The 20812-nt window shown below is 36.7% G+C and overlaps 1 protein-coding gene across 7 annotated transcripts in view; it reads right to left on the bottom strand.

Annotated features, from left to right (window-relative positions):
• LOC129944275 (band 7 protein AGAP004871) overlaps positions 1 to 20812 on the bottom strand; it is a 165995-nt gene that overhangs the window by 53321 nt on the left and 91862 nt on the right. The gene's annotated exons all lie outside the window — the stretch shown is intronic.

Genomic DNA, 20812 nt, shown 5'->3' on the forward strand with positions numbered 1-20812 from the left:
GACGTGAGTGCAATCGGTCTGCAATTAGAGAGTGAGGAATATTCACCATTTTTGGGAATGGGCAGACCAATGAAGTTTTCCATCCGCTCGGAACGAGACCTGAAGATTTGGACAGATGAAAAAGCTTACACAGTGGTTTTGTCAGCGTTGAAGAACACCTCTTGAGAACAATAGTGGGGATACCATCCGGACCAGCGGATTTATGTTGAGATTTTTTAGGACTTCCGCCATAGTACGAGTGCGAAAAAAGTTTGGCCCAATTACAGTCGGAGTCATAACACACACTGGTAGTGTTGAATTGGGGGGGGGCGAACTGCCTGACAAAGAGATTAGCTTTCTCTAGAAAGCTCACACATGGAGTATCATTGCCAACGAGTGTGGAACCAAGGAAGAGAAAGAATTTCTCATGTTTCTACAAATGACCAACAATTTTGACAGGCTTTAGGACATTGCTGTATTTTTGTCCGTAATTTATTTCCTAAAGTTGATCGGCTTTAAAACAGAAACAGAAACTTACCCCCTTAACTGTAATAACCTTACAGCTCAAATCAAACCATGCTTTTTCTTAAGGTCTGATGCTTTTAACCCTGTTCATGATAAAAGTTCTCATACCTAAGAGAATCAAACATGTGATCATATCAGCGCTGGCATCAACGTCACTATCGAGGAAGCATGGTGACCAGTTAAAGATCTTGAGTTAATTATTGAGACCGTCCTAATGGTTTTCTTTGAAGCTTTTTCTTTAACTGGATAGTTTTGACACGAGAATTTTACTGATATAACACAATGGTCAGATGCACCTAGAGGAGATAGAACACTTATAGTGTACTTACCAGGGTCAGAGGTAAGTTCCAATCTCAAAACGAATTCGAAGAATGCAATCTTTTAAATGAATTATATGGATTACATTCTTTTGCAAGCCTGATTGCAATTCTTCTGGTAAAAAACATCAGTTTTGGATAATGTTCTTTCTTTAGCGAAGTTGAGATGCAAGGGTCATTTGAAAGCTATTGGAATTTATATACATAATGGGAAATGTCATCTAACTAAATACAAATGTCAATGATTTCTTCCTTGCAGTAGGCTTAATTCAAATTTAATGATAGAAAAGACTTTATGGGAAGTCCTGTGCGCTGTGACTTTTTCTTTTCTCAAGTACTCTTTCATACTGAAAAGAACAAAATTAAAATGATACGGGAAATAATTCAGGTTTTAAGTATGACCCACAGAAAACCATTCAAGCGCTTTGATCCTACCCCAGCCCACCCCTATTTTCATCCCTCTTATCATTTAATTTCGATGAAAAAGGATTCACTATAAGTTTGTATAAATAATTGAAGATTGAAGAATAGAAAGAAACCAGATAGGTTCATACTCGTAGATAGGTTTAAAATAATTTTCTATTGAAGTAGGTCACAACACAGACTCCATCATTTGGATTTTTATAAAAATATATATAACTTATGTATGATGATAGTATTTTGATATAAGGATCTAAAGTATAATCGATGTTCATGCTATAAGAGTACAAAAGCATATAATTTAAAAAATTATATGAATTTGTGTGTATTCCTACACTATTCAATCAAATAATAGGTTTTGAATTCATTCATGCAAATAATATTGAAAGCTAGCAAAAATTATTTCACTATTTCATTGTTGAAGACCACTTTTTTCGAGTATTAATACACAATTATAGCATGTCCGACTTTAAAGCAATTATTTATTTAAAAATTGTCATCGAACTTTTTTCTTCAGGCTCATAGCTGAATCGTTTGGAAAATTATTTGACTTTTCCGATTCTTCCGAAATCAATTGAATTGTTCGATTTATTCATATTTTTATAGACAAAAAAGGCCAATTATTTGAAACATAAATAGCTTATATAGGGTCCGCCATTTAACCTTTTTGTTGAAATAATCGTTATATTAAACCTTTTTTTGTACTGTACTCTTACATTGACAGGTCTCCAAAGGTCTAAGACACATATAACTTAACCTGTCATTTTTTGTAAAGCTTTTTCTTTCCTTTTAATAAAATTCTTACATCGAACAGGTTATGGGCCCAGGGTTCTCTGTCTTTTCCTTTTCTTTTTTATGTCTGAGAAAGATTTAGCTGCTGAGAGCTTTTCTGAGTCTTCAATTGATTCGCTTTCTGAAAATCCAAAAAGAGAAATTAAAGAAGATATTGTTCCTGAAATTCCGACTGAAACACACGTGTCTGATCACAAGGTATATCATATTCATCGATTTAATGGACAGGATTATCATCTATTGCGAAGGCAGATGGAGATTTATATGAACGAGAACAGACTTAAGCAATATATTTTAGGAACCCTGACTCGTCAGAATTCCGACTTTGCCGCTTGGGATGAAAAGGACGCAGAGGCGCAAGCTTTTCTGATGCGTGCTCTGGAATTGGGCCAGTTAAAATATTTGTCTGACTGCACAACGTCTGCTCAAATGTGGTCTAGATTAAGAACATTACATGCAGAGAAGAGTGATCAATCTGTACAGGTGGTTTTATATAGGTTCATCAACAGCAGGATGGAAGATGAAGAAAGCATGGCCGATTATGTCACTAGGGTAATGTCGCTTGCTCAGCGTTTGAAGAACATGGACCTGGCGAAAATTTTAGGTAGTCTACCATCAAAATTCGACAAGAACCGCGTGGTATGCTTTGCCACGGACAGCTCAATCGATCGACAAGCTAACTGACCATTTGGTTAACGAAGAGGCTCTTCTCAAGTCAAGTTCAAATGGAAGTGAACGTGCTAGTTCATTCGAAGTTGCATACATGGCAAGTAGTACCTGGAAGAAATTAAATAGAAATAATAAAAACTTGGGTAGTAGTTCAAAGCGCAGAGGTAAATGCAATTATTGTTCCAAAGAAGGTCATTGGTCTAGAGAGTGTCTCAAGAAACAACGAGATCAGCAGGTGAGAAACAATGCTCAGTCCTTTATAGTCGAATCTGGTCCAAAGGCTAAAACATCCTCATCTTTTACCGATCGAGCAGAGCTATTTACATTGGGTTCATCGGAAGCTTCTAATAAAATTCGAGATGTTTGGTCTGCGGACTCAGGAGCTACAGAGGGAGTGGTTTAAGAATTTCGTAACATTTGACAACAAGAATTTTCATGTTCGAGTTGGTGATGGCTTCTCATTGAATGCAGAAGGTATGGGTGATGTAGATGTACAGGTAATCAATCATGAAGGGTCATCTCCAATACATACCATTAAAGACGTACTTTATGTACCACAATTGGACAAGAACTTTATATCTGTTCTTGAGGCAACAGAGAAAGGTTTCAGGGTCATTTTAGAGGAAGGTGCCAGGTTTCAGAGATCGAAAGCTTTATAAAATGAATCTAAAGCCAATCAAGAAAATGGAAGTTAATTCCTTGTATTCTGAATCATCCATGATGCTGTGGCACGAGCGTTTTGGACATGCAAGCTTCAACATATTGAAGGAGATGTATAGAAATGACGTCGTCGAAGGTTTGAATATCAAACCCAATACCGAGAAAGATCCGTTCTGCGAGAGATGTGCATACGGCAAACTACATCGTTCAAGTTTTCCAAAAGTCCTGGTGAAATTTTTCATGCCGATTTATGTTTAAAAATGAGTGTCGCTTCTATTGGTGGAGCCAATTATTTCATGCTCTTGAAGGATGACTGTTCCAGATTCTGTTTTGTGTACTTCTTAAAGAACAAATCGGATGTTTTGGAGAATCTGATGCAATTTTATGCAGAAGATCAAGCTGATGGATACCATATCAAAAGATTGAGAACTGACGGAGGCCTTGATTTCTGTAATGAGGAAGTTAACAAATTTTAAGCATCAGTTATCAACATTCAGAGCTCCAGAACAAAATGGATTTATAGAGAGACAAAACAGGACCATTGTAGAGAGTGCTAAGGCGATGTTACATGCTCGGAATTTGCCACAATATCTTTGGAGTGAAGCCACAAATACCTCTGTTTATTTGAGAAATAGAAATGCATCGCGGACTCTTAATGGTGTCACTCCTTATGAGAAATGGTATGGAGTAAAAAATTCGGTGGCACATCTGAGAGTTTTTGGAAGTGAGTGCTATATTCATGTTCCAAAAGAACACCGGACAAAATGGGAGGTGAATGCTTTGAAGTGTCAGATGGTTGGTTATAGTGAAGGTAACAAGGCATATCGAGTTTATGAATCAATAATTAGAAAGATTTTCATTAGAAAAAATATTATACTTAATGATGCCTCACGTTGTGATTGAGAAAGGGTCCAATTCAATAAAAACCTGCTGCGAAGATCGTAGTAATGACGAACGGCTAAGGGGTGCTGAAAAAGGTAAGCAAGATAAAGCGACCAAACCTTAATGGAAAAATCCAATGTTACCAATTTCATATCCAAATCGAAATAAAAAGGTATCTGACACGGAAGTAACGATGGCTGAGTTGTGCGTGGAGTAGTAAGATCCATTTGATCTGGAAGAAGCCATGGAGGAAGAAGATTTAGAGAAATGGTTGCAAGCAATCAATGATGAGTTGGAGGCACTAAAAGAGAACAATACTTGGGTGTTAGTTCCTAGACAAGTTGATAGAAATGTCATCACGATTTTCAAGAAGAAGTATAGTGCTGATGGACAGATCGATAGATACAAGGCTCGGCTGGTAGCAAGGGGTGCTCACAAAAGCGTGGAGTCGATTATGAGGAAACTTTTGCACCTGTTGTCAGATATGAATCTCTGTTCTTTGATGTATTTAATGATTTCTACTAGGCCGGATTTAGCTTTCATCGTTGGCGTTCTAAGTCGCTACATGGAAGACCCAAAACAAATGCATTGGCAAGGGATAAAACGAGTTCTCACATATTTGAAGGGAACTTTGTCAAATGGAACAACCTGTGGAGTGGGCTCGAACGAGGCAACGCTGACTCTTTATTCTGATGCTGACTGGGCAGGTGATGTTGACACCAGATGCAGTACAACTGGATGGATTTGTTTTCTCAACGCCGGACCTGTAGCTTGGAATAAATAAAAAAAAAACGAGAGGGAGTGTTGAAATAATCGTTTAATTTTTTGCTCTTAATGTCAAAACTTTAAAAACTTTTTTTGTACTGTACTCTTACATTGACAGGTCTCCAAAGGTCTTAGACACATATAACTAAACCTGTCATTTTTTGTAAAGCTTTTTCTTTCCTTTTAATAAAATTCTTACATCGAACACTTTTTTTCAACTTGTGCTTATTTCGTGACTGGTAACACTTAGCTCGCTAAGTGGGCCTGCGATCGACTTAGAGAAGATGCCGATTTTTCCAAAAAAAAATCATCTTTTTAGATGAAGCTCATTTTTATCTTGGGGAGTATATGAACAAGCAAAATTGTCGCATTTGGGGCACTGAAAACCCGCACGCATATTGAAAAGCCGATACACCCAAAAAGAGTCACAGTTTGGTGCGGAATTCGGTCCAGAGGCATAATTGGGCCATTTTTCTTCGAAAGTGCGCAAGGAGTTATATTCATGCTGAACGAATTTTTGTTCACATAAATTGAAGAGGAGGATATTGGCAACATTTGGTTCCAACAGGACGGCGCTACGTGCCACGCAGCCGAAGCTACACTCGATGTTATTATAGTATTTTTTAAAAAAAGGAAGTTATTTGGCGGACACTTTAGGTGCCAAACTTTGAAGTTTTTTTAGATAGCATCGCACCTCCTTGCCGTAGAGAGCTGGTAACGCTAACGCACAAGAGGACCGAACAGCTGCTGGAATAAGCAGCCAACCCAGCTTTGATGGACTGACTTGTCCCTGGGTTGAAGAAAATCTCCCTTAAGGCGGAGGAACTGCAGTTTGCGGTCAACGGCATGGAAGTCTGGTGGCGGATGAGCTTTTTAAGAAGGCCAACTGTAGCAGCAAGTAGCGTCTGTATTCCAGATTGGGCGGCTACAAAAGGCGTCTGTTTTCCCATAGTGGGCGGCCTCATTCGGTTATGTGTTCGACCATACAAAGGGCTGGTGTGCCTGTCGATTCTGAGCTTATGTATGTTACTAATCTTATCTCGGAAAATACCATGGTGGAAGAATATATGAAGTTACATGAAATATGACAACAACTGGAAACGAGTTAAGAGTTAACCTTTTTATAAACCGCACATCGGATTTGGGGGTGCGGCATCTTTCATGCAACAGCGCTATGGTATCCTGAGCATTAGTCAAACAAAGTGGAGAGGAAGAGCTGAATACAGATCTGACCACTGGACAAAGGAGAATGGTGTATTCCGGAGAGGATGAAAGAGAGGGTAGCCAAAGGCTGCGTGGTGTTGGAATTAAGTTGAACGAAGTAGCTAGGCGCAGTCTAATTTCGTCGGTGCCAATATCTGAAAGAATAATGACTGCAAGGTTCTGTTCAAAACAGCATCACAATCGCTCAGTGTTATGCCCCCACAAATGAAGCCACCGAAGAAGACAAAACCGCTTTCTACACTCATTTTAACTCGGTTTACAGCAGTGTTCCCAGAGCCGATATCATAATCGTCATGGGTGCACCCAGATGGTCATTCCGAAAATCAAATTGATCACATCATGATTCAGCAGCGATGGAGGAAGTCTATGTGTGATTTCCGAATTATAAGAAATGCCAATGTGGGAAGCGACCACCATTTGGTTGTCATGAGGCTCAAATTAAAACCACGGCTGTATTAAGACAAAATTCAATACGAATGCTTTAAGTGATTCCAACATAAGTCGTACCTTTATCAACACCCTTAGCTACAAGGCTTCGTCATTAAATGTGATTGTTGACTCAGATGTTGACGAGATGTGGGGTGAAATTTAAAGTGTTTTTATGGAGGCTGGATCCAAGACTGTACCTAGGCGTACGAGAGTTAGTGACTCTTGGATATCCCAAAACTCCTGGGTAAAAATCGAGCTTCGTAAAACGTTGAAGCTGCAAATAAACGCCGAGATAGACGAAACGAATATCGGATTGCACACAGGATGTTATATCGTTGTGTGAGACGTGACAGGAGGGTGAGGATAGGTGGACTCGCTGATAATGCTGAAAACGCTGCAAGAAGAGGAGATATCCGAGAATTGTACCAAATAGCTAAAGAAGTTGTCGGAAAAAAAAACAACAACAATCATCCTGTAATGGATGTGGATGGAACACTATTGGCATCAATTGAAGATCAACTTTGCAGGTGGAAGGATCACTTTTGTGCCCTGTTAAATGAGGACCCCGTTGAACAGAGTGCTTAAGTGCCTCAACTTAACGAGATGCGCAGGATCCTACAGGGGTATTGACATCGAACCCCTTTTAGAAGCATAAATTGAAACAGCGATTAATCTCCTCAAAAACAACAAAGCAGCCGGGCTTGACGGAGTACCAGCGGAATTCCTGAAAGCTGATCCCGCCACAGCAGCTAGTATCTTGCATCCGCTTATACAAACTTTTTGGGAAACCGAAACCTATCAAAGGGAATGGAAGGATGAAGTGGATGTTAAGGTGCCAAAAAAAGGTGATTCCAGGAACTGAAGCAATTGGCGTGGTAGTACCGTTTTGTCCCTTTTTCCAAAGCTAATTGCAACTTTAATCCTCGAACTGATAAAGGCTAGAATTGAGAACACACTCAAGAGGAATCAGGCTGGCTTCCGCAGCGGTCAGTCGTGCGTTGACCATACGACCATACCATACACCTACGCATTGTTCTTGAGCAGTCTGCAGAATTTCAAACACCGTTAAACCTCATGTTTGTAGATTTTGACAAGGCCTTTGGCCGAGTTAACCAAGAATGTATATGGATATCACTTATTGGGAGAGGAATTCAGCCAAAAATTGTTGCCATTATAAAGGAGTCCTACAACAATGCAAGGTGTATCGTGTTGCATAATGGGCAGCTATCAAACTCTGTAGATGATGTTCTGACGGCTAGCGTCGGTACAACTGAGAGGCAAGGTATTCAATGGAGAACATTTGAAAGGCTTAACCATTTAGACTATGCCGACGATATATGTCGCATGGCAAATAACATCAGTGGGCTGAACGAGACGTGTCAAACTTTACGGGTGAAAGGAGAATCGTGCGGTCTTAAAATAAATAGCAAAAAGACAAAAATAATGCCAACAGGCCCCCAACACAACATCGTATTATTCTGCATGACACGCTTGTTGAAGAGGTCGAACAATTTAATTACCTCGGAAGTATTTATCTAGACGTAAAAAGCAGAATAAATAAAGCTCGCGTTGCCTTTGGTGCTCATGGAAAGTCTCGGCCACAATCTCTAGAAAATCGAAGGCTTTTGTGAACCGCTGTCTTCTACACATCCTTAAAATTCGCTGGCAACTAAAAATATCTAACCAGGTGCTTGGACATCGACATCAGAAAGCGCAAATGGCAATGGATTGGTCACACACTGAGGAAACCAACCGATGATATTGCGAAGCAGTCCTTTGAATGGAATGCTCAGAGGTCACTGCGGTTTGGAAGGCCAAGAACAACATGGAAATCAGAAGCTATCGGAAGCTAACTTCCAAAGAAAGACGGGGCCACAGTTAAGGTATCTAGCTGCAGATCGTGAAGGATGGAGACGTTTTGTTGACGCCCTATGCTCCGTACGGGGTTAGAGGTCCTGATGATGATGATCTTTTAAAGAATTTCAAAAAATAAAAATGTTGGCTTCGAACTAATTTTATCTCATTTTAAACATAAATATTGTTTTCGACATTTAATAATTTTCTTATAAAAATCCAACGGTCAGTGTTGTCATGCAAAATTAAAATATACAAAAAAATAGTACGCAAATGCTACTAAAATTGGTAAAAATTGGTTAACGACTAAAAATCTCGTTAGCAAAATACTGATGGGACATTTTTTTTAGAATAAATCAACTGACCACTTTTTTAGCAAAACACAAAAACCTACGAACCTTTTAGGCAATCCAGCCTCTTTTTTAAATTTTTGAAGTAAAACTTATTTTGGAGGCATATTTTCTTTTCAAGTCTTAAATTATAGGATATTTTCAAACAGACTCTTTGGATATAGAAGTAAGTTCGCGCGTCATTATTTTGAAGTCTACTGCTTTGAAAATTCAAAAAAATTATGCATTGTTTTTAAGGCCGACGCACGTGAAATAAAGCGCAGTTCTTAAAAAAAATGTGTTTGATTGTTTTACAAAGTGTAGTACTCGTGGCATGATGCGTTCGACTGTAATGCAAGGGATCTTGGGTTCAATCCCTGCCTGTGCCAGCTTAATTTAAAAAAAAATAATTTTCGCGGGTACTGCCTCTTGCGAGGATTTGACAAATCCTCCTAAAGTAACTCTTGTCATGAAAAAGTGCTTTCTCAAATTAGCCGTTCTGATTCGGCCTAAAATTGTAGGTCACTTCCATTCCTAACAACAGTACTCGCACACAGGAATGGTTGAGAGTTGTAAGTCATTAGTCCCCGGTTCACAACGGACTGTTGCACCCAACGGCGGCTGTACCTTAAGTGCGCTCGTGCGCTGAACACCCAATTCAAAAGATTCTATATTTTTGTATTACCATATAAATATTTATTTTTTACTTTTAAACATACAAAAACATAAAAAAAACTCAAATTTCCAGCTATGCCTCAACAATTAAAATGAAAATAAGTTTTATTTTCCCTGTGAAGAAAAATTCTCGTGCGCTTCGGCGAGTGCACGAGAATTGCTTGTATAACTTGTATGAGTTACATGCTTATAGGCCTGACGCGTGAAACAAAAGATATTTCATTGAAATATACCGATTATTGAGTCTGCTCTCGTGCGCCGCACGAGCTGATCGAAAATTGCAGAAATATACAGAGCACCCGTTCGATGTTTGAATTTTTTGTATGTTTGAAGCTGGCAAGGATGACTAGATGATTATTCATCATATTCATAGTAGCTGTATTATGTTCTGTGCCGAGTTATTAACTTCCCATAGGAAGTTATTGTAATGGGTCCGATTTGTCAAATTGAAAATTTTGACATTTCTCGACGTTTCAAGGTCCCTAGAGTCGAAATAAAAGATTTTTAGAAAGCTGTCTGTGCTTGTGTACGTACGTTCGTACGTCCGTACGTTCGCGACGTTTTTTTCGTCGTCCATAGCTGAAGAACCAAAAGAGATTTCGATATCAAATAAATTTTGTTATACAGATAAGGCACAAAGATGCAGAAAGAGCTCTCAAGAAAATTGCGTGGGTGGTTTTTTTTTTTACCAAAGCAGTTTGAAAAAAGTTGAACATTTTGGTTAACCCTAAATATCTTACAAACCAAAAACGCTAGAGATTTGAATTAAATTTTATATACATATGTAGTAAATTGTTACTTAATATCAATATTTTTTGAAAAAAAATCCATTTAACGTTTTTTTTATAAATCAAAAAAAAATTAAATAACAAATTTGTCACCTCCAAAATTTTACGACTAAAATATGATTTCATCTATAAAACCATTTTGTGCAACGAAGAATAGTGTTTTTGACATCTGATAAAATTTTGAGAAAAATCGAATTGACAGTTTTTTTTATAAAAAATAAAAATCTAAAAAAACATTACTCAAAACTGATTATCGATTCAAATATCTTTTCAAAAACTTGAAATTTAGCATCAAACTTATTTTATCTTAAAAGAAATATTTTTTTCCACATTCTGAAAAATGTTGAGAAATATCGAATTGACAGTTTTTTTTACAAAAAAGTAAAAACCGAAAAAAAAATGATTTTTGACTCAAATATCTTTTCAAAACTTGTACTCGTAGATATTGGTTTTGTGGATGTGAACGTCTTAATGCATTCTTTTGTTTTCCTTGCATTATTTTTAGTGGAGAATCAATTTGGACAGAAACTGGAATCTTTGACGCATTTAAGTGAAAAAATAAAAAAACACGATTCTTCGCAAGTACATTTACAAAATGTTATGAGTTTGTCTGTGTTAGGCACTATAGCATTCGTAATCAGCTTGATTCTGTGTATAGAAATAATATGCAAAAGTCGAACGAACAAGTTGATAAAAACAGATATATTTTATCACGTCTTATTGATTGTGTTAAGTTTTGTGGTGCATTTCAAACTGGCTTTGCGAGGTCACGATAAAACAATTGAGTCAAATAATTCTGGGGTATTTCGCGGATTAATAGACTTTGTATCAGAGTTGGATACAGTCATGAAGGAGCATCTCACATCGTCTACAGTCTTCAAAGGTACAAAAGTGTAAGTCAAAACAAAAGCGTACAGACATTTTTTGCCAGCCTTCAAGCTTTCCCAAAGTTTTTTACGATCTCCGAAGCGTACAGAGATTTTGAAAAATATTGTATGAAAGAAGATTACAGCTGCTCCGCAAACGTGATGGATCTTTAATTCTTGAACGGTTAACTCAGTACAAAGATACATGGAGCCTTTAAAAGAATGCATGGCCACCATTATAGAAACGGAAAGGGATACAAATTCTATAAATCAAGCTGATATGATTATGATACAAAGATATTTAAACGATGATACTTTTTTATATTGGCTTAATTTTTTTCAATCTATTCTGCCACATATTGAAATTTTATTCAAACAATTTCAGAAAAGTAATATTGATTTGGTTCATATAAAAAACTGTATTATTGATTTTGAAATCAGTATACAAAGTGTACGTAACACGTAGATCAACTTGAAGAACATCATCAAAAAAGGTTTAAATCGGCCATCTCTGTCATAGCAAAAGAAGTGTGCGATATAATTATTACTCAAGTGAAAGATAGATTTAATTTTTGTAATCATTTGATTGCGGCTAAATTATTTTCCTGCAAGAACTTTAAAACATATCGTTCTACTTTTCCCGATAAAGATTTCACGATCACAGTTTGCACTTACGCTGTTTTGGACAAAAAAAAATCGAAAATCTACAATAAATTACAATCGCAACGATTTCATCAGTGCAAATAGAGCAGTTGCAATTTTAAAATTGTTTCATATCTAATAATGACCTCTCTGAATCATTTTCAGAGTCAATGCAACTACTTCGAATTCTGTGCACTATACCAATGACGTCGGTAGAGAGCGAGCGATGTTCTTCGACTCTAAAAAGAATAAAAACTTTTTTGCGAAACACCATGCCTCAGGATCGACTAAATGCACTTTCTGTGCTAAGCATTAAAAAAAAAATGTATACAAACAATACCTGATTTCAATAAAAAAGTGATTGAACATTTCGCTTCCGAAAAATGTAGTCGCATTGATTAAATGTATAAAAAATACTAAAAAATCAATATATTTTATTTAAATGGTTTTTTTTTTTCAATTCTAATCTTCAAACTTTGATAACAGGAAAAGTGCACCACCAGTTCGAAAACTCACCAGCCGCCACTGGTTGCACCACCCAATTTATTTATATTACTGTTTTACAAAGTAAAGGGTTTTCTTTTTTGCGGTTTCAAAGTAAACTTAAATAAAACACATATCAAATATTTTTGACATGATATTTCTTTTATATTATAAAGTTTTAACGTTGGCATTATAAGCTCAAGAGTTAAAGGTTTATCTGCATAAACATGATCCTTCGCGTAGCCCCACAAAAAAAAGTCCAGCGGTGTCAAATCGCATTGTCTTGATGGCCAGTTGATATCGTCAAGACGAGAGTTGTGACATCTGGCACCGTCTTTTTTTATCCTTCAATGGCAGACGAAAAAGGTCGGTTACCATATGACCATAACGCTCTGAATTGACAGTGCCAGTCTTTCTATCGTCGTTTTCGAAGAAGTAAGATCCGATCGCACCTCTGGACAAAAGAGCGCACCAAAAACTGGCTTTTTGTGGATGTAATGATCTCTCTTCAATTACCTGAGTATGCTGAGAACCGCAAATACGAAAATTTTGTTTATTAACATACTCACCGAGTGAGAAATGTGCTTCGTCACTGAAGGAAATTGTTTTCGAAAAATCGCCATCCCAAGCAACCACATCTACGACGTTGTGAATAGTCAGCTAGCTTCATATTTTTTTGTGTGAGCTATATTTTGTATGGCTGTAGGTAAAAATCCAAATGCAAAATACGCCTTAATGTGCTATAAAACAGTCCCAACTCCTGGGAACGACGAGGAATCGACACATTCGGATCTTCTACAACCCTTTCAGTTGCAGCAGATACATTTTTAGTGGTAAGAATGCAACGATGATTCACAGGACTTACAATATCTCTACCCAAGCCAGCCTCTTCAAATGTCTTCACAATTTTGCCAATTGCTTGAGTAGTTGGACGATTATGTATACCATAATCTCTTCTTGAAGCACGATATTTAGCTGTTGCAGAATCACCATTTTTGTAGTAGATTTTAAAAATTGTTTAACCAACTAGTTTGACAGATGTCGAATTACAGCAATATGCTTTTGAAACCGCAAAATGGATAACTTTATCTTCTAGGTACCAGTTTCGATCATTTAAGTATCTCACTCAGCTTTTGCAAATGCTTATTATTTATTAGATGACTTATGAGTCTTCATTTAACTCTATTTTAAGTTTTGAAAAAAAACTTTAAGAATCATTATTTTATGGACTTATTCTCAGTCCGAACTCTGATTTTAGTTATATGCGCACAGATTCAGATATACCCGTTTTCAAATCAGGTGTCCCGAAAGAATGAAAACATCTCCCTAAGAACTATAGGCTTAAATACAAGAGACCTTAAAACGTGAAAATGTTCAATTCTATAAATCGAACCGATTACAATAATTACCTATGAGTAATTACTATTATTCGGATACTTTTATTTTCCAAAACGAATAAATTCTTTTTTGATCTTACGCTACAAAATATTAATAAGTACAGATATTTAAAAAAAGTTGCACAAAACTTTCACAAGCAGTACGAAACTGATTTTTACCTAACGCTTATGCAATTATGCATTGTTTGAACCACCCATTATAATCCACAACATTATAATACCATCAATCGACAATCGGCGGCACTGGCACACATACAATTTTCTCAATTGATATTTCTATTGCTCCATTTCTCCCATCTCTTTTTAATCACAGCGACAAGAGAAAGAAGTTTGCTTACAAGCACAAGATTGAACAAGTTCATGAACATAAACAGTTCTAATTCATTCTTCATCGTCTCGCTGCGTAAATTTGCTCCGCGATCGGATTGGATCGTCGAAAAAAATATAAAATAATATTTCTACGTAGTTTAAAGTGAATTAAAATTGTGTATTATGTTTTATGAAGTGATAATTGTAATTTAAAGTCGTTTTATTGAAAAAAAAAATACCGATTTAAAGTCATTTGTGTGTTGTTAAAATTTAATGCGTAGCTTTGTATCAAGAAAAAATTTACCGTTTTAATGTTCAGAGTTTCGGAAGTGCCGGGAGTGTCGGTAGTGTAGGGAGTGTCGGTAGTGTCGGGAGTGCCGGTAGTGTCGGTCTCGGTAGAGTAGTGCGATTTAGATTCAATTTAAATTCGCTGCATAATTTTTGGCGGTAAAATTTAAAAAAAAGTTATGAATGTGAAAATATGAGCGAAGAAATTATAATTAAATAAAATGAATATTTCTTGTGTATAGTAATGAAAGTAAAATCTTGATCTCATCTTATTTTGTTTTATAATTGCTTTTTAATTAATTTTTGTGGTGTATATTAATTCTATTAAAGCGTAATTATCTCAGAGATTATTGAAGGCACGAACCAAACGGTAAGTAATTTTTAAAAGTATACGTACATTCCTTTATCGTAGTTTTTTACTTGCTAAATAGGTATATGAATGCATGCATTCCCAAAAAAAATTCAAACTCGAGATCAAACATGACATTACGATGGTCGATAATTCAAAAAAAGTTGGTCCCCCGAATCTGTATGTCTGAATTTCGACACGTCATTTGTTTATTTCGTAGATATGTGCAAATAATTAATAACTATAGCAATTTTAGAGCGAGCACAAATTTATTTCTATTTTCAATTAATTTTCAAAGTTCACTTTTTTACAAACAAAACACACAAAAATGGTTGATTTTGACATTTCCTGTTTTTTGTTCAGTGTTGCCATACTAGCTTTTTTTGTTAGGGATTTCTTTAATTTTAGTGCTCAAATGCAAAAAGTACTTTACATATACCCAAACTCGCACCCACCCCCAATCCTAATTGATCACAAGCAGTGGGATTGGAGAGGATCAGAATGCCCCCCTGTTAGTACGCCCGTGCTATCAATTAAAAAACTTTTTTTTGGCTCAAAAAATTAAATACAAATAAAATGGGGTTAGGTCCAAAAAAGAAAATATTTATTTTTATTACTTGAAGTGTTATCTCGCCTTAATATTTAAAACAAGTTCTATTAAGACACCTACCTAACTGTGAAAAATCAGAAAAAAATTCGTGCAGCGGTAATTTAAAGTCGCCCGTGGAGTATTTAAAAAATATATTTTTTTTCCAAAATTCGATGTCTCGAAAATGGGACATAATTTTTTTACGAAAATTATATTAAAGAAAAATTGGAAAATTTTACATACACAAAATTAATTAAAAATAACGCTCTAACAATTTTCGAACAAAATTAATGCATACATTTTTTTAAAATATGTAAATCAATTGCATTTAAATTTTTGAAGACAAACTGGTTGTATAGGTAAATTTAAAAATTTTAAAATATAAGCACTATTTGTAAAAAGTTTTTGGATGAAGAATCGAGTTTGTGCGACCCAGTCGTGCACATTTTAGAGGGCAATTCAAAGAATCAATTGTTTTAAGGTCGGTTTAACAAATTTATAAATATAAAAATAGAATTTAAATTTATTTAAATTCCTTTAGTTAATTTTATTCTAGAAAAGTCTGTATGTCTTGACTTTTGTGACTATTTTTTGTAAAAATTGACATCAATCTAGTGAGTAATTTTTTTTTTTTAGTAAATATACGGGATTATTGAATTCGCGCGAGTAGATTTTGGCGACCCGGGGCGGCCATTTAGTTTTGTTGACATCTGTCAAATCTTTTGTTTATTCATCAGTTGTTTATGCCAAATCATCATGACAAATTACATGATTGAAGAGTACGTTACGGTAGACGTGGTGGCCCTTCAAAGTCGACTCTTCAACGTTTGGTGGCTAAGTTTGAGACGACCGGTTCAGTAAACAATCATCCAACACACGTACGTTCAAGAAACGCAAGATCAGCCGAGAACTGAGAAAGTGTACAGCAGACCCGAGGCAGTCTATTTCTCGCCGTCTTCAAGAACACGGCCTTTCGTACACTTAAACTTGGCGAATTTTGTGTCGGGCCTACACCCGTAGAATATCCAACTGAACCTGGAGCTCAAAGTTCATGACGATAGACAAGTCTGTTTGTTAGCTGACTGGGCTTTGGAAGAAGACCCCAATTTTGGCCGAAAAATCATCTTTAGTGAAGAGGCTCATTTTTTGATGAATGGCTGTGTTAACAAGCAACGAGGTTCACCGGGTGATAATGCATCCTCAAAAAGTAGCCGTATGGTGTGGATTTTGGGCCGGTGGCGTAATTGGTCCGTACTTTTTTGAAAACGACGTTAGTGAGGAGGGGGAGAGTACGATAACCTTGGCGACAAAGTTTGATGACGGATTTGTATAAAACAGTTAAATACAAGCATTTTTTACTATGAGAGGGGGTCTATCTCCCCCCGTTTAGGCAGTAGGGGCAATTTAAAAAAATATGTACATTAAATGGAAAAAAAATAATTATAAAATATCGGTAATAATTACAATTAAGTATTATTTTTTTAAAGCCAACATTTTTGTCTATTAGGTTGTTTTTAAATTAAGGCAAAACTATGCATAGTTTTTGAATAAAATAGTTTTAAAGTCAAAATTTGTGCAAAAAAAAGTAAAAAAAAGGGTTAAAGTGTAATTTTTCAATACTTCAAGATTAATTACCACTGTTAATTGAAAATTGAAAAACAAACTAATAGATAAAAATGTTGGCTTTAAAAAAATGTATAATAAATAATTGTTAGTATTACCGTTATTTTTTAATTATTTTGTTTCCATTTAATGTAAATATTTTTTTAAATTGCCCCTACCGCCTAAACGGGGGGAGATAGACCCCATCTTCCTATAGTAAAAAATGCTTGTATTGAGCCCCTTTACCAAAAACCGTTATTATATCTTGTCGCCAAAGTTATCGTACTCGTGCCGCGAGGCGGTCATCGTCAACAGCGAGCTATAAATAAGGATGATAACAAATTTCGTATGGCCCAAATTAAACCATATGGACCTAGACGACATGTGGTTCCAGCAGCATGGCCCTATATGCCACACAGCAAGCGCCACGATTGACATTTTGCCCATCTACCCGCCCTTATTGGAAAACCCAAGACAAGACCAATCCAAGAAATCATTATGAGATGTCTATATCTTAAACTGCTGGAGTGTATTTTTTTCACAAATAATAAGCCAAAAACATAGCCGACTTTCCAAGCTCCTCTAATTTAAGAACCAATCAAATTAAAAACTCAAAATCTGTAAAATTTACTAATCTAGTTTTTGAGATGCATCACTTCTAAAATCGCACAAGCAATAACCGACTGACTTGGTAATATCGTTATGACGCACTTATTAACAACGTATAATCTTTAAACTTCGCCCTGAGGTAGACCTTGTAATGAAAAAGTATTGAAAGCATTAAAAAGTTTAGATATTCGGTGAATGGGCGTGGTATCCACCCACTTTTTTCTGACAAAAATTAAGGCAAAACCTTTATCGATCTCTTCAATACATAGACTAGACATATCTTTTCGAAAAATAAAGTGATATTCAACCTTCGTAAATTTACAATCGGACTGTCATGCGAGAGGTCTTGGGTTCGATCCCTGCCTGTGTCACCTAAAGTTTTTTTCCACGGGTACTGCCTCTTGCGAGGAATTGACTCATTCTCTGAGAGTAATTCTTGTCATGAAAAGTGATTTCTCAAATTTTCCCTTCGGATTGGGCTTAAAACTGTAGGTCCCTTCCATCCCTGACAACAGTACTCGCACACAGGAATGGTTGAGAGTTGTCAGTCACTAGGCCCTAGTTCTCAAACGGACTGTTGCGCCACACAATTTATTTAATTTATAAATTAACAAAATAAATTTAAGATCTCATCACTTTTCACGTTAGGCTTATTCCTTAGGTTTTTCGTGTCTTTTTTTTTTTAACATTTATGTTCTTGATAAGGTCAATTTTTATAGATATATTTTTTTGAAGAAACTCGTCCTTAGCTCTACATCTTATCTCAGCCTCCACCATCTTTTCATCGATTTCAAGGTAGCATATGACAGCATTTACAGGGTCAAGCTGAAAAGAGTCAGGTCTAGTTTTAACATCCCTGCCAAACTCGTCGGTTTGTCCAGGTTTAAAGGTTGGAAACAACGTAACAAAACCTTTCGATGTCAAAAAAGGTTTTAGACAAAGTGATGTGGTGGCAGGCGATTTTTAAACATTGCACTTGAAAGAATAGTGCAGAGTTCCCATTTTAACAATAGAGGCACTATTTTTCAAAAGTGTGTCCAATTACTAGCTTACTATATGCTGATGACATTGACATAATAGGAAAAACTCAGCATGATGTCAATGGGAATTATGTGAGTATTGAAACAGAGGCTGCAAAAATAGGTTTAAGGGTTAGTGACGGCAAAACATAGTACATGCTGTCGTCAAGAAAGGACTTTAACACTGACGAAGTTTCGGTTAAAACGTCACCATCGGCAGACGTAATGTTGAGATAGTTAAGGGCAATCTAAGGTCCGCTATAAAGGCAGAAAATAAAACCAGCGCTGATATCAAACGAAGATTAATTCTTGCTAGCCGCTGTTTCTTTGTGCTAAGAAAGTTACTGAGTAGCAAAGCCTTCTCTCGAGGGACCCTCATCATCTCCGTCCTGCTATACGTGCAAAGGCAGAAACTATGACAAAAGCGCTTGAAAGCACCTTGGGTCGGTTCGAGAGAAAAGTTCTTCGTGTGATCTACGGTTGCGTATGCATATAAGAGGAGTGGAGGAGAAGATGAAACGACGAGCTGTACGGGCCATATAGTGCCGTAGACTTAGCCAGAAGGGTAAAAGTCCAACGACTAAGATGGCTGGGTCACGTAGAGCGCAGGAAATCCAATGCTCTGGCCCGGAAAGTCTTCGAATCCTCACCCACAGGATACCGCAGTAGAGGAAGACCACGAATCAGGTGGCGCGCATAAGTGGAAAGGGACCTCACTCAACTTGTAGCTTGAAACTGGAGATATCTAGCTAGAGACTGAGTTAGATGGCGAAGTTTGTTGGGTGAGGCCCTAGTTCAATCTTCTCGTACTTATCTGCGTATACTTCACATATCCCCCCAAAAAATAGCACAGGGGTATTAAATCGCTTTTTTATAATTAGCGAATACTAAATAGGTTGTGTATACCTTTAATATGCTAAAGACCCATTGTGAGCATTAGGAAAAGATGGAAGGGTATCTGTGTGCATTGATTTTAAATTTCTGAACATTGCAATGGCAAGGAAAGATAGACCGTGGCAAGGCGTTCCACATTCAAGGGTAAACTGATGGGCATTCCGAGAAGCTTGGGTATTACTGTTAAATTGTTTGAGGGGAGGAATGCAGCTGGTTATTTCACTAGAACATACTCCATTAAAATAACGGTAATTAAGGGTGAGACAGGAAACTTTTCGTAAACGTAAACGAGTTGATGATGTTAATTTCTCCAATCATTTTAAAAGCTCTTCTTTGAAAACTTTCCAAGAGGCTTAAATAATTTACTGGGGCACCAACCCAGAGATGAGAGTTATATTCAAGTTTCGGACGTATATACGAGTAGGTTTTGTAGATTGTAGCCAGTTCAGACGGGGAGACAAATTTCTTTCATCTTCTCAGAAAACCTGGGCATCTTGAGAGATTTTTGGCGTATGTGATCGCTCTACAAAAGGTGGTTGCTGATGCAAGTTCCGAGGATGCCGAGATTTTCAGTTTTGTTGATGCAAGTGTCTCTCATGGTTAGTGGCAAAGAGGATTTATCTCGCTTTAACCACACAAGACAGCATTGGGTTTTCGAAGCATTAATTTTCACGTGTTTTTTTATTACCCATTGGCACAATGCTGTTTCGGTCACAATTTAATGAGCTTATCATGTTTTGTCGTTACACATCCAAAGAGGAAGGTTGTGAGTCTGGAAACGAATATGAAAAGCTGAGAGTGCTATCGTCAGATCATTTATAAAAATGAGGAAAAGGGTGGGAGACAAAATGGAGCCCTGGGGCACACCAGCATTTATATTATGGGTTTTACAACTTGTATTGAACGGTTCGAAAGAAAATTTCTAATCCAACGAAGAAGAGATTCGTCAATACCAAATGCACACATTTTCGATAAAAGAGCAAGATGCTAGACGAAACGACGAAACGATTTGTTCCACTGTTCGGTGAGATGAACCATGAGATCATTAGTGGACCTATTGCTACGAAAGCCGTATTTCCGGTCATAAAGAATCTTCCGTTCCTCAAGATATTTCTTAGGCTTATAATTAATTAGCGTTTCCAAGACCTTGAAAAGAAGGGACGTTACTGCTATTGTTCGATAATTTGTGGGAGAGATTCGCCTTTTTTGGGATTGGCTGAACAAATGCAGTTTTCTAAGTTCTAGGAACGAGCCCAGAAGAATAGGATAGGGTTGATCTTTGAGGCCATACCACAATTCCACAATGGGAGATAATACGTTTACCAAAAGTTTCCTACAGTAAAATAATTGTTTAGATGCGTCGTTATTATTTTAAAACTTTTAGGAGTAAGTCTATTCATTATGTAATGTCAAGTCCAAAAATGCGTTGCTAGATTGAAAACCACACGTCTTAAAAA

This window comes from Eupeodes corollae, chromosome 2 (genome assembly GCF_945859685.1).
Source record: "Eupeodes corollae chromosome 2, idEupCoro1.1, whole genome shotgun sequence".
Taxonomy (NCBI): Eukaryota; Metazoa; Arthropoda; class Insecta; order Diptera; family Syrphidae; genus Eupeodes; species Eupeodes corollae.